We start from the raw sequence: 13,259 nt of genomic DNA, 5'->3' as shown, positions 1-13,259 counted from the left end.
AAACAAATTCCTCTTTTTGTCTTCAAAAGTTTAACTTACAGACAGTTTCATTTAAGTCTCGCATTTAACTAGCTACCAACCTACCATATTGGAATGAATTACGTCTCAACTAATCGTAAGTTTAGAAATGCACTAAACTTCCACGACAACACTCGACGTTAAAAGCTCACATTTACATTACGAAAAGTAACAATACATTCAAAGTATTTACTTTATAAGCAGTGAAGTAGGTAGCGGGTAGGAACGCTACAACTATACTTCATTTACTTTCTGTAGCGATGTACCTCTTCGAATGTCTTGGATGCGCGCTNGGTTTGATAGATGGCAGCACACGATGACAACACCAATTTCCCTCAGGAACGTCCTCTGTCTTCAAACACGGGTACTTATTGAACCGCCCTCGTAAAGTCTAGGAAAGAAAATATTCCTAATGTTTGATGGATGGACTTCTGAAGAAGCTCGCCACTCATGCTAGCGAAACGTTAGGAGCCGAACTCAGGGTTGGTGTCCAATCAGCCTTCGGACTGACGACCTCGTCAGCAATGCAGCATTGTTCACTAATTAATGAATATTCAACCGGCAACTGTCAAATTTTAACATTTTAAAAGAGAGGCCTTAATTAAAAAGCATTTAAATAAACTCACTTTAACGTTGGTTCTGTAATTTAGGTAAATTTTCATTAAACGCATCTACCGGATCCATCGTGTTCCTTATCTATCTGTTCATATACCTTCACTAAAACATTTCCGGGTAGCCGTTTATAAAGAACGAAGAGTGAGTAGATGTATAAACAATGAATTTTCAGGCGGATAAAGCGCAAAAAAAAAAAATAAGTTTTCCGTTCGCTCCATAGAAAAAAGCGGCATCAATCTCCATTAGGGAGCGAAAAACTAAGGTAGAATTCCCCCGACGTCGCACCGGGACGCGCGGTCTCCATTAAATGGAAGCTTATTAACGACTGCTACCATTTATTCAAATACGTTATCTGAGTCATCATTTATTAAAAAGCTCGTCATAAGGCCTCCGTGTGCTGCCGCTCCGCGCAGTGTCGCCGAGGCAAGACTTTGTCCGTCTACTCCAATTTATTACAAGAAGACGAACCTTTGAACTTCTCCCGGTTATTCTCGGGACGTAATTAAACGCGTTCTCTTTATCTTAATTTGCCTCAGAATTTTAAAAATAAGGGGGATGTTGCAGTGGTCTTTCATACTAATACGCGACAAACCGTTTTCGGTGTCTGTAAAGATACGTAGTCTGTCCAATAAATACGCCAACTGATGTCGTAAGAACTCTATTTCACATATACAGGTTTTGTCCGGAAAGTAATAGGACTGATTTCCTTACGCCGCGACTGTACTTCGGAGCGTGCGCGCACCGACTGGATTCGGTAGAGGGCATTCCTAGTTGACGAACGAGCGGCTGGTGAGTTGTCCCCGAGCACCTGGAGAGTCAGAACAGGCTTTTTCGCGCGACGTGTTTCAGTGAGTGGTGCAAGCCGAAAGTGCAGCGTTCGTTAGAGCAGAGGTACGCGATTAAATTCTATGTGAAACTCGGTAAATCTGCGACAGAGACGTTTGATATAATCAAGCAGGTTTACCCAGATGTTGCTTTAGCAAGAAGTGGTGTATTTCGGTGGCACCAGGCCTTTTCAGAGAGCCGGGAAGGGGTGAAGACCGTGCTGGAAGACCTTCGACTTCGACAAACACCGACAATGTGACTCGTGTGCGCGAAGTTTTGAACTCAGATCGTCGACTAAGTAGGCCGCCCTACAGCCCAGATGTGGCCCACCCGGACTTTTTTTTTGTTTGCTCGCCTGAAAAGGCCGATGAAAGGCAAGCATTTTGAGACGACAGAGGAGATCCAAGCAACATGCACCGCGGCACTTAAGGCTATTCCGGAGAATGCCTTCCGTGACGCCTTCAATGCTTGGAAATCGCGCTGGAAGCGCTGCGTCGACGCAGAAGGAGCCTATTTTGAAAGTTTTTAAAGAATTGTAACGATTGGCTCAATAAATTTTTTTAAATCGACTCAGTCCTATTACTTTCCGGACAAACCCTGTACATCCCATATTTGTCCCAACTTCTACGTTTCCACTGTTATTACTAAATATTCCTGTACAACTAGTGCCAGTACTAAATTCCTACATAACCATTTTTGGAGAAGAAAGAAAATCTGATGGGTCTAAGTCTAGCAAATAGGGAAGGTGACCTAGCGTGATGATCCAATTCACTTAATTGCTACTTTTGCAGATATTTTCCTCCTGTTGAAGACAGCATTTACTGTTTGAAATTCGGTAACTGGCAGACACAAAAGACTCAACATAGTCAATGTTTTAATCAACACAGGAGGTCGAGGATCGTTCTGATTTTGCATCATTTTTGCAGTCTTCACTGCTAATACTAAAAAGGCCAGTCCACTTGATAAGTTCTATCTCATTACTTCCGTAAACAGCCCTCAAAATTCCACAAATCCCTTGATGGTAGTTCCAATGTTTCATTAAAAATTTAATGTCGAGTCATTGATTTGTCTGTTGATCAATCTCTATCATCAACAAGAATAAAAATAGGCATAGAAATACATTCATGTTTTTTTTGGCTGCCATAATGCAAATGAATATTGAAGGTTGATCAAGAACTGACGAAAAATGTGGAAATTTGACACAAAGGTAGAAGAAGCACCGATTAAATTTATTGATCCATTAAAGTTTTGTTGATCTTAAACCACACTTCGTTAGAGAGAGGAACAAAGTTTGCTAACAATAAATAGCAACCCACAAATTTTAACATTTTCCAATTTATTACAAAGAAACCAGTCTCCACATTTAGCGGCGACAGAGAATTAATAACCGGCAGTTCGTGCCATTAACTACTCATTTAATTATTATGAATATGTTTGGGAGAAAACTTTGCGCCAAAATGTAAATGAATGCTAGAACAGCTTGCTTATCATTTAATTATGCCATTATGCAGACGTAATTCGTTGGTCTTTAATGTCAACGCCAAAAAAAAAAAAGGAATTGTCAAAAGTCAATGTATTTAAATGAATTAGGTCATCAATTCATTGTGTACGGTTCTTGGAAACTATTGAATTAGTCGTTTGAATTCTACAATGCAGCTGAACCCAGCTAGGTTTGGAAGGGTGACACATGCGAAGGCTTCGGAGCTGAACTAAAGGTTAATTCGGGAGTATCTACCAAAAAATACAGATGTATACTTTTACTTACTGCCCTGTCCTCAATGAGAATCCTGCGGCTGCCTGATTCTAACCAAGGATTTGATACATGCCCAGATTAAGTTAATGTTAATAAATATTCAATATGAGCAGTGTAATTTTCGTTAACTTTAAATATAAAAAAGTCGATTCACATAAATTAGATATATATAAATTTTTAGTCACTTAATTTCAATGGAAGATCTGTAAGTAACGCCAAATTTATTCATTGTGGAAAATTAAGTTTACTCTGGTCAGCTATGATGGACCAGCAATCGCTTCACATTCGATAGTTGTTCATACCGGTTTGATTCTGTACGAAAGTCAGATAACTCAGGATAGAAGAAGTGGTAGAGATATAAAACACAGGATTGCGCAGGTTCGAGTCGCCTTCAATAAAAATAAATTACTTCTATTCTCGAGAACGGTTAATTTGGAAATTCGAAAACGATTGTTAAAGGTATATGTCTGGAGTGCGGTGCTGTATGGGTACGATACATGGACGGTGGGCGCGGCAGAAAAGAAAAGGTTAAAAGCGTTCGCAATGTGGTGTTACAGGAAAATGATGAGAATACCGTGGATAGCAAAGGTTACAAATAAGGAGGTATCCGATGACTCTATGAAAGTGAATAAGAAATAGGTAAGATAAGTTGGTACGATACCTTCTGAGGCTGACAGATATATTAGAAGCAGAAACAGAAGTTAAGAGGAGTAGAAGTTCACGAATAGTTAAGGATGTGGGATGTTCTAGTTTTAAAGAAATGCGAAGATCTAGTCTAAATACTAACGACTTTATGATGATGATGAATGTTTCGCTCTCTACTGTTTTTATTTCGTCCGTCTCAACTTTTTCACCCCAAGCACTATCAACCCATTCTCACGGTTCCTAAGCGGAGGCTGAAGAGGGTCTTCTGCTCCGGCGTATTGAGGAGGGTGGGACATAGTTCAGGAGGCTTTTTAAGTCTTTTATCTTATCCAGTAGATACTTAACATAGCTTTCTGATGAACGGTGAACTTCGTGGCTCAGAAGTCTTCAAGTAGACTCTAGATTATTGCATTCAGTTGGTTCGAGAGTCCGCCTGCCCTTGTCCAAATTTTTGTACGGTTTCCTCAGATCACTTAGGCAAACGCTGGGACCACCGTATATTCCACATATAAATAATCTTTCGCTTCTCTTCTGTCTTCGTTTCGACCGTCTCATCAACCATCACCAACCTACGATTCCTATCCTTTGACTTACTCTAGAGGGTAGACTGTAGTAACTGCCAGCCTACCACACATTAGTAGTTTCCAACTCTTAGTTAAAGTCATACTATAGGCTATCCTCTTCCTAGAGACTTTATTCGAAAAATGAAATTTTCGATCGTTATGTCCACGACCAACTTATAGATGGACAGACCAATAAACCTACTCTAGAACATTATTATATGTTTGATACCTTAGCTTACAAAATCTATGTATATAAGAGAGAAAAAAACACGAATAGTTTTTGTAAGCGACTACCCCTGTGTTGTATAGGTTTTTCTCCCGGCTTTGTGCCAGAAATAGATTGTAAACGTATCGGATCGTGAAAAACATTCAAACCCGCGTCTAAACTCATTTCATTCGTGGCACTTTTTTTATCGAACGACGGACGCCGGCGGCGAGGACGGCACGAGAGGGGGGGGCTTAGGGGGATGTTGGAGGTTCGTTTCATCGCATCCACCTAATACCCATACCCATTCGAACGGGCAAATATATTCGCATCACCCGGATGAGGTGGTTTTTATTGGTTTATTATGCACAGCAGTTTTTGCGGCATTATCTGCGTAGAAAGAGAAAATTCGTTGAATGAAAATTCGAGAGAAAAATTTAGTGATGATGGTTGGCGTTCTCCATCTCGAAACCAGCAGCAAACGATCTTTCAAGTATACGTAAAGCATGTTTGGTAAATAAAATTTTGTATTACGACTACATAACCCATTCAAATTTGGATAAATGGTACGTTGTATGACCATGACTCCTTACCGTACCTATAGTTAAGGCACAGTATAAAGATTCTGTACAGTAGGTTCATTCCTTTGATTTGCCTAAAATATTGACATTTTTGCAGGCCATTATAAATTACTTTATGTCCACTGAACTGCAATATTATACAGTGACGGTTGAATAACTTTACCGAAGTGTTGAAGCGACGGCAGGAGAGGGATGTATGAATGTAGCTGGGAAGCGAACCTACTGTACAGAATCTTTCTGCCGCTTGGTTCATCAGCTTTTTAAGTAATTTAGCATTTTTCTTATGCTAATATGGGCAGAATCTGGGCCCATTTTGAGAGAAGAGATGAGATTGAGCAAAAGATTTCAGCCTAACTAATTGGTTTTGACGCCATAATTTACTTGAAATATACATTCCGGGAAAAATAGTGGCAGAAAAAATTCATGGACCATTTTTTCGTGTGTGAATAAAATAAAAACGAAAATCTTCACTGGATTTGACTAAATGGAATATGACCTGACCAAAATTTCTGCCACTATATTTGACGGAGTATTTTAAGTACATTTCATCATCAAAGCCAAGCAATTCGGTCGACATTTTTTTAATTACCCCCCCCCTCTCCTTTTATGTCGAAATGGGCCCAGATTCCGCCTAAATATAATATAAGAAAAATGCTCTGAATTGCTTAAGAAGCTAACAAACCAAGCGGCACGAGATGTATTTTTTTGGGCGTCACTCCCTAACTAATACGTTAATGAATCCCTCACCGGGCGTTTAATCAAAGCCACTATCACATCCTATATATGTTTGAATACTGACATTCAAACACGTCCAAAATGTTGGTGATTTTTAATTATAAATACAGATTAAATGCAACATTCTGGATATGGATGGCATCGACAAGCCTAGCCCTATTTCAATCGCTCTCCACAAAACTAAATGATACAGGCATAAACCCGATAGCAAAGAACATAACACTTATTGGACATTCCAAAAAATTTTTAAGTTTTAAGTTTCACATGATAATATTTAATATAGAAGTACAATTAAGAGATTTTGGTGGATGCATCGGGATGGATACTGAATGAATGTTACATCTACAAAATCTACCACATATTCCATTTTAAGGGAAATTACATTAAAAGCACCAACTGTAAACCACTAAACCATTTCTCAAAGATAAAAAAAAACACTTACCTTATCTCATGGGTAAATTTCTCTTCGACAGTTTGAATACAATACATGACTGAAGCACATGAGCCATTTCATGATTAACTATAAAAGAATAGAAATAAACTTATATTAATAGAAGATATTAAAATAAGAAAAAATATATTAATTCATTAACTGATATTTAATTATACGTATGTGTGGCTAAAAACGTATCTACAATCAATATTTTTTGGTGGATAATTTTTAAGTTATAGTTGTTGTGAGTTTTTTTTCTGATTTTTTGTTTTTGTTTCTGATCTTTTACTCATTGTAATAAGAGAAAGAAATGGAATCCATAGTTTCTTTAGATTTGGGTTCATCTAACAAGTGAAGTTTTTCTAATCGTTTTCTAAGAATTTTGGATTATAAGCATATCAGTTTTCAATTTTACACAGCTGGCGTATATAAATTCGATATTGTTTTGCGGGCGTAATTCGTAGAATTTCGTAGTTTCTTACTGAAGGTAGAATAAGTGGTGATTTGACAGGTGCTGATATCAATTTAAAACTTCAAAATTCCATGGACTATGACATTGAACCCGGAAAACAATATCGATCGCCAGATTTAACACCCTTTCACTTTTTTTTGGAGGACAGTCGAATACAACACGACCAAACTAATATATAAAGCTTCGTCAATGAGTTGTTGAGGAATGACGTCAGATATCGCCTGAAATTCGTCGAAATGTTTACTCAAAAGTGGAGTACCTAAAGATTTCATTATTGTATGGACGCGGAGGAAAACAACATGAAAATTTATTTAAATAACATTCTTTCATCCATTGACAGTTTGTCTTTCCATATTCGAACCAAAATTTAAACAGTCGTATGCCGTAAGCTTTAAAATCACCCAACATCTAAGGTTTAAGGATGTTTGGGAGGTATGTCAAAATGTTACGAGACAAATAAAAATTCGAAAGAACGTTCCTCATTCAATTCTAAAACTCCTGTAAACATTGCAAATCCATTCACTAAAACGTTAAAAAGTTTTTGAAATTTTAAAAAATTGTAATTTTACACGTAATTTTATGGAGATTCGTTAACCGAACAGATTAAATTTATTTTTATTAACAGAAAAAGAGCTACTACAAACTTCAAACTTTTATAATAAGTAACTTGAACTCTGGAGAATCACTTTAGCGTAAGGTTATTCAAATTCACTAAATGGTTATTGAGGAAAAAATGAAAAATTAGCTGAAAATCTCGTTTTTACTTGATAATATAATGATAATATTTATAATTGTCTGAAATAAATGCAATTTTAAAGTTTTAATTATTATTTAAACATATTAAAAAGTTTTACGCTCATTATTAATAGAGATTGAAACTAAATATTTTTTTGTTTCGAAGTTGAAATCAAGGCATATTCACTGCCAAAAGTCAGTTAAAAGTTTTCCATATTATTCGTTATTTCTTATTTTATTCAAAGTTTATGGTCAAATTCCAAATTTTGGCTCAAACCGTATACTTTTTTTTTTAATATAGATAGTATTTAATTACCTCATGATATGCTGCAAAACCTAATTAATCACGAATTTCTACTTTTATGTACTCTTGTCTCCGATTGTACCTCCCAAACATCCTTAAGTACATTTTACGTCCCTGCATAAAGGATAGCTTCCAAGACATCTAAACGTAAGTTATTATGTGTCTTCCTTGAAAAGTTTCAAGTTTTTTTTTTTAATTCCGATATTTTTCAGGTGGAAATTTTTAATTGGTAGTCTTTGTATAGCCGAATTTTTGATGTGATTACGTTAACATACGAGTAGAAGCACAAACTCACTCCATAAAGAGACGTCGGATCGCCTCGCGAATTCTCCATTTCACGGCCCTCCACTACGATAATTGCTGGTAAAGCTCTCACTTTAAACAGTCGAAAGCTCTAGCCGTCCGCTGTCGACCTTGACATTCCGCGCTCACTCACTCTAACTCTCTTGTGTAGTCGAGTGTTGCGGCTCGACTTTCTAGGGCGCCTTTAATTATGCCTAGTTTTTTAAGGACGTTCTCTCGGCGGGTGCTTTGAAAAAAGAGTTTTTTTTCGAGCGGCTCTTGCTGGGGCTCGAGGACGATTATCGAAACACTCCCCGCACACTGGATTGCATCAGTCGCCACGCGTCGCACTTTCTATCTTCCTCCCTCAGTCGCATACCCACGAGCTAATGGAGCCATTCAAAGCAATTGGGGCATCGTAAGAGTATTCGACAAAAATGGAACACCAAAAAGCACGACTCTAACAGAGCAGAAACAATTCGAATGGCAGATATTTGGAACAATGTTCTCGAATTTATTATTGATTTCGGAAGCTACTACATTTCTATTTTCGCCTTTCTTCGATCTATGGCCTACACATTTGCTTCGAAACAAATGTAAATTGTCCTTTGTTCTTCGATTAATGTTTCAGCAGATTCACGATTTAAATGAGACAGCAGCGGCTCGCTCGTCAGCGCTTTATCATACGCCAAGGGAACAATAAACATTTAATAGTAACGCGATAGTGGTTACTGGTCGGATGTGACTATACTTCAAAGTTAAGGATGTTTGGGAGGTATGTCAAAATGCTACGAGACAAATAAAAATTTGGAACAACGTTCCTTATTCAATTCTAAAACTCCTGTAAAAATTACAAATCGATTCACTAAACCGTTAAAAAGTTATTGAAATTTTGAAATAATTGTAATTTTACACGTCATTTTATGGAGATTTGTTAACTGAACAGATTAAATTTATTTTTATTAACAGAAAAAGAGCTACTAGAAATTTCAAACTTTTATAATAAGTAACTTGAACTCTGGAGAATCACTTTAGCGTAAGGTTATTCAAATTCACTAAATGGTTATCGAGGAAAAAATGAAAAATTAGCTGAAAATCTCGTTTTTACTTGATAATATAATGATAATATTTATAATTGTCTGAAATAAATGCAATATTAAGGGTTTAATTAATATTTAAACATATTAAAAAGTTTTACGCTCATTATTAATAAACATTGAAACTAAATATTTTTTTGTTTCGAAGTTGAAATCAAGGCATATATACTGCCAAATGTACTCTTGTCTCCGATTGTACCTTAAAAACTAAAGAACGAAGTACGACTAAATCTGAGGGCGCTATGACTCGTGAATGTGTGACCGGACTAGTAGATAGAGATATACCTTAAAATAAGAAATTGAAAGGGCCTAAATAACCGAACGTAGGGGAAAATTGTACAATTAATTTATAGTATCTAGAAGCAGTTTATACCAAATGTGCTACTATGTTTATATGTATTATTGTTCCTAATACAAATGTCCCTTGTGCCCCTTTTTACGAGCCGCCACTGATTTGGGATGCACTAACAAGCACATGATACACACATCGTGTAAGTGTATTTCAAAAATTCAAGTGCGACGGTTTGTATGTATTTAGGTCAACAAAAATAATCTTTGAATTTTTAACACTGCTTTTAACCCAGTAAAATAATTAAAATCTCTAAAGAATGCCTTTCTAACGCACAAAAATAACAGCCCTTATTTGTCAATTTACAANGGTAGCGGGTAGGAACGCTACAACTATACTTCATTTACTTTCTGTAGCGATGTACCTCTTCGAATGTCTTGGATGCGCGCTGGCAAAATCGTAGGTAGGGAGAAAAAAGCTCGTTATACTCTCGACTCTTGTTTATTAAACATACTTTTTCATACAGTACCTGCCAAAAATTTTGTTCAATCATGGATAGTAGTGCGAGTCGAAAACAAGCGTTAAAGCCTTTAATAAGTCTTCAAATATAAATAAACATCTCGTTGATACTTTTAGTAGTAAATGGTACCAATAACAGCACATTTGAGCAATGAAATTGTAGTTGATAAAATGGTCAATTTGTCCGTGCAGTACTGTACGGATTATACGCTCTCCACCGGTTAAGAATTTGGCCGAGAGTTATCTCTTTCCTTTTCTGGCCTAGTGCTGTTCTTTTCTACTTTGCGCTGGTCAAACTGAAGGTCACATCGGTACAGCAAGTAAACGAAATATAACAGTAGGATAATCGGATAGTTGTGTATATTTATGTACTAGCTTTTGATGACCCAAATACGTGTCAAATATCATCGACGACCACATAAAAATAATTTTGCTATCCCACAGGAACGGTATTTATTTTCCGTATAAAAGGTACCCTTTGTCCTTTTCTGTACCCCTGACAAATTTCATGATGATCGATGAAGTATAGCAATGGTGTAAAATAGTAATAAACAAATTCACACAATGATATTACAGCCGGCGTAACTTGATGAGCGCTCCATATTCAGATTTGATGACTGTGGTCTAGGATTGGATCACCTCCTTGGGTTAGTCCTTTCTGCGTCTGTAACACTTTGCGAACGTGCCACCGGTCAAATTTTGTTTTGGGTAGTGTTAGCCTTCGGTTGATAAAGTGGTTTCATAGAAAGTATTCATTCCATATAATACGGAAAACTTTAAGAAAACCATCGGATCTGAACGAAAGTCTAATTTGATCAAAGCGTTGCTATTCTTCATCATAAGGTCGCCAGTTCCTAAGACTAATTGGACGCGCACCTCCACTCATTCCTACCCTGAGCTAATCTTCGGACTAGCTAGAACATCCCACATCCTTAACTATTTGTGAACAGTAATCTAACTCTCTACTCCTCTTAACTCTTGTTGCTGCCCTTCATGCCTACCTATCTCTACCTGTCCTACCAACGTATCTCGCCTATTACTTATTGTTTTCCATAGAGTTCCCTGTTCTCCTATTCTTTCTAATACTTCTTCATTTCTAACCTTCTCTGTCCACGGTAACCTCAACAATAGCCTTTAACACCACATCTAATGCATCCAACCTATTCTTTTCCGCAGCGTCCACCTTTCATATTGCAATCCATACGGCGCCAGGCTCCAAACATTCGCCTTTGACAATCATTTTCGAATTTTTAAATTAATCGTTCGCGAGCACAGAAGTGCTTCCTTTTATTGAAGGCGATTCAACCCTGCGCTATGCTCTGCTTTGAATTCTTACTTCTCCTTCCGCCCATACTTATCTGACTTCCAAATACCTAAAATCAGCCACTTCTTCTAATTTCTATCTTTATATTCGCTCTTTCCCTACTTCTTCTTCCCTTGCATACCAGTATTTTTGTTTTACGTTTATTTATTTTCATACAACACTGGTTTGTCAATAGCGCTTCCATTTTATTTGAAGCTACATGTAACTCCTCCTTACAAAATCCTTATACTGCTATATCATCTGCAAATCTAAGCATACTAATCTTTTGCCCCTGTATATCTATCCCTATAGTTGTACTGTCTTTAATGATGTTGATCGCGTCTTCCATTTATAGACTAAAAATTAGCGGCGACAGTGTGCATTCTTGTCTGACTCTCTTCCTAATATTTAGTTCTCTACGTTGCTGCTCCAGCCCTATAAATATCACTCGTCTATCTCTGTAACTTTAAAAGGTCAAATTTACGTCGCCAAAATGGTATTCATCATCATTATTGAGTGCTTATTACTATCTTTCAAGGAAGTATTGACTTTTTTTTGGAAAATTTATGTTTTCTTGGTAAATTTGCAGGTACAATCGTCGGTTTTTATATTATAAGTCTTGTATATACATAAATATGGAGCAGTATAAAAGGCTTGGCTTTGGTAAAGCAAAGGAGCTGCTGCACTTAATTTAAACGCTAATAACGAACGCTAACGGTAGAGACGAAATGGAAGTAACAACTACCCCACTGCATAAAACGCACTCCCGGAGCTTTTAACTGGCTTGATTTACGACTGACTGGGAAAGACTGCACCTTCAGCTTAATTCGTCTGTTCGTGTTCTGCTACGGGAAACATTACGGCCGCGATTAGTCATTTGTTTCTGCATGGCACGGCTAACGCGTTCCAAGCAAGCGGAACAGTTGAAAAGCACTTACGCTAGCATCTACACCTACCTTACCAAGAGGCAAGGAAACTAATTCAGGATATCGGCTTACAAAAAGACACGAATCATTTAAAACCGCAGATTGAATGTACTTCTGGTGTAATATTACATTTTGAAGACGATTTGACTATTTTTGCAGTGGCTTTTCACTTAATAATATCATCGATGTTTGATAATTCACATTAGATCATTTAAAGGTGATCGATATAACTAGACGAAGCTCTTGTGACGTCACGGAATCGGGGCGTCATATTTTAAAGATCCTAGGAACAGATCGTCGTAGACGGACGAGGTTTATTTTATTTATTTAGGTTCTGTACTAAAATTTTAATTTTTAGTTTACACCATTAAAATACATCTTCTTTTATTCTCTAACTAGCGACCCGCCCCAGCTTCGCACGGGTGCAATGCTGATACTAAACATGTATATTTTTGTTTTGTTTAGATTATTATCGAGAAGGGGAAATCTTCAAAAGACACCCCCTGAACATACTAAATATACTACAGAATGTCTTTATATACAACATTCACAGCTTTTTTGTCATTACATAATACAAGCCGGCCGATACCACTATGTCCCTGCATTTTAAATCTGTAACATCTTCGAAAATATTTATTTAAATTACATGCTGTAAAGGGCCATACTGATCTATATTAAATGCACAATGTAGTTAAGGTACCTAATTGGATAAGAATTAATGCTGTATTGCTTAAAATCGCTTCAGTCATTATTTCTCATAAAGAGTAAAAGATAAAAATGGTTATTATGGGTTATCCCTAAGAGAAAAAAAAAAAAAAACTTTTGGGTGTTTCATTCCCACCAGCCAGTAATGCTGGTGGGCGGGCAGTCCCTCCGGACTATGCCGGAAGGTAGGGCGGAAGGCCCTCTTCAGCCTGCTTTCAGGAATCGTGGGAATGGGTGGGTGGTGGTTCGGGTGA

This window comes from Agrilus planipennis, unplaced genomic scaffold, assembly GCF_000699045.2.
Source record: "Agrilus planipennis isolate EAB-ADULT unplaced genomic scaffold, Apla_2.0 scaffold79, whole genome shotgun sequence".
Taxonomy (NCBI): Eukaryota; Metazoa; Arthropoda; class Insecta; order Coleoptera; family Buprestidae; genus Agrilus; species Agrilus planipennis.
The sequence above is the reverse complement of the archived record's forward strand: the minus strand, read 5'-3'. Positions refer to the sequence as shown.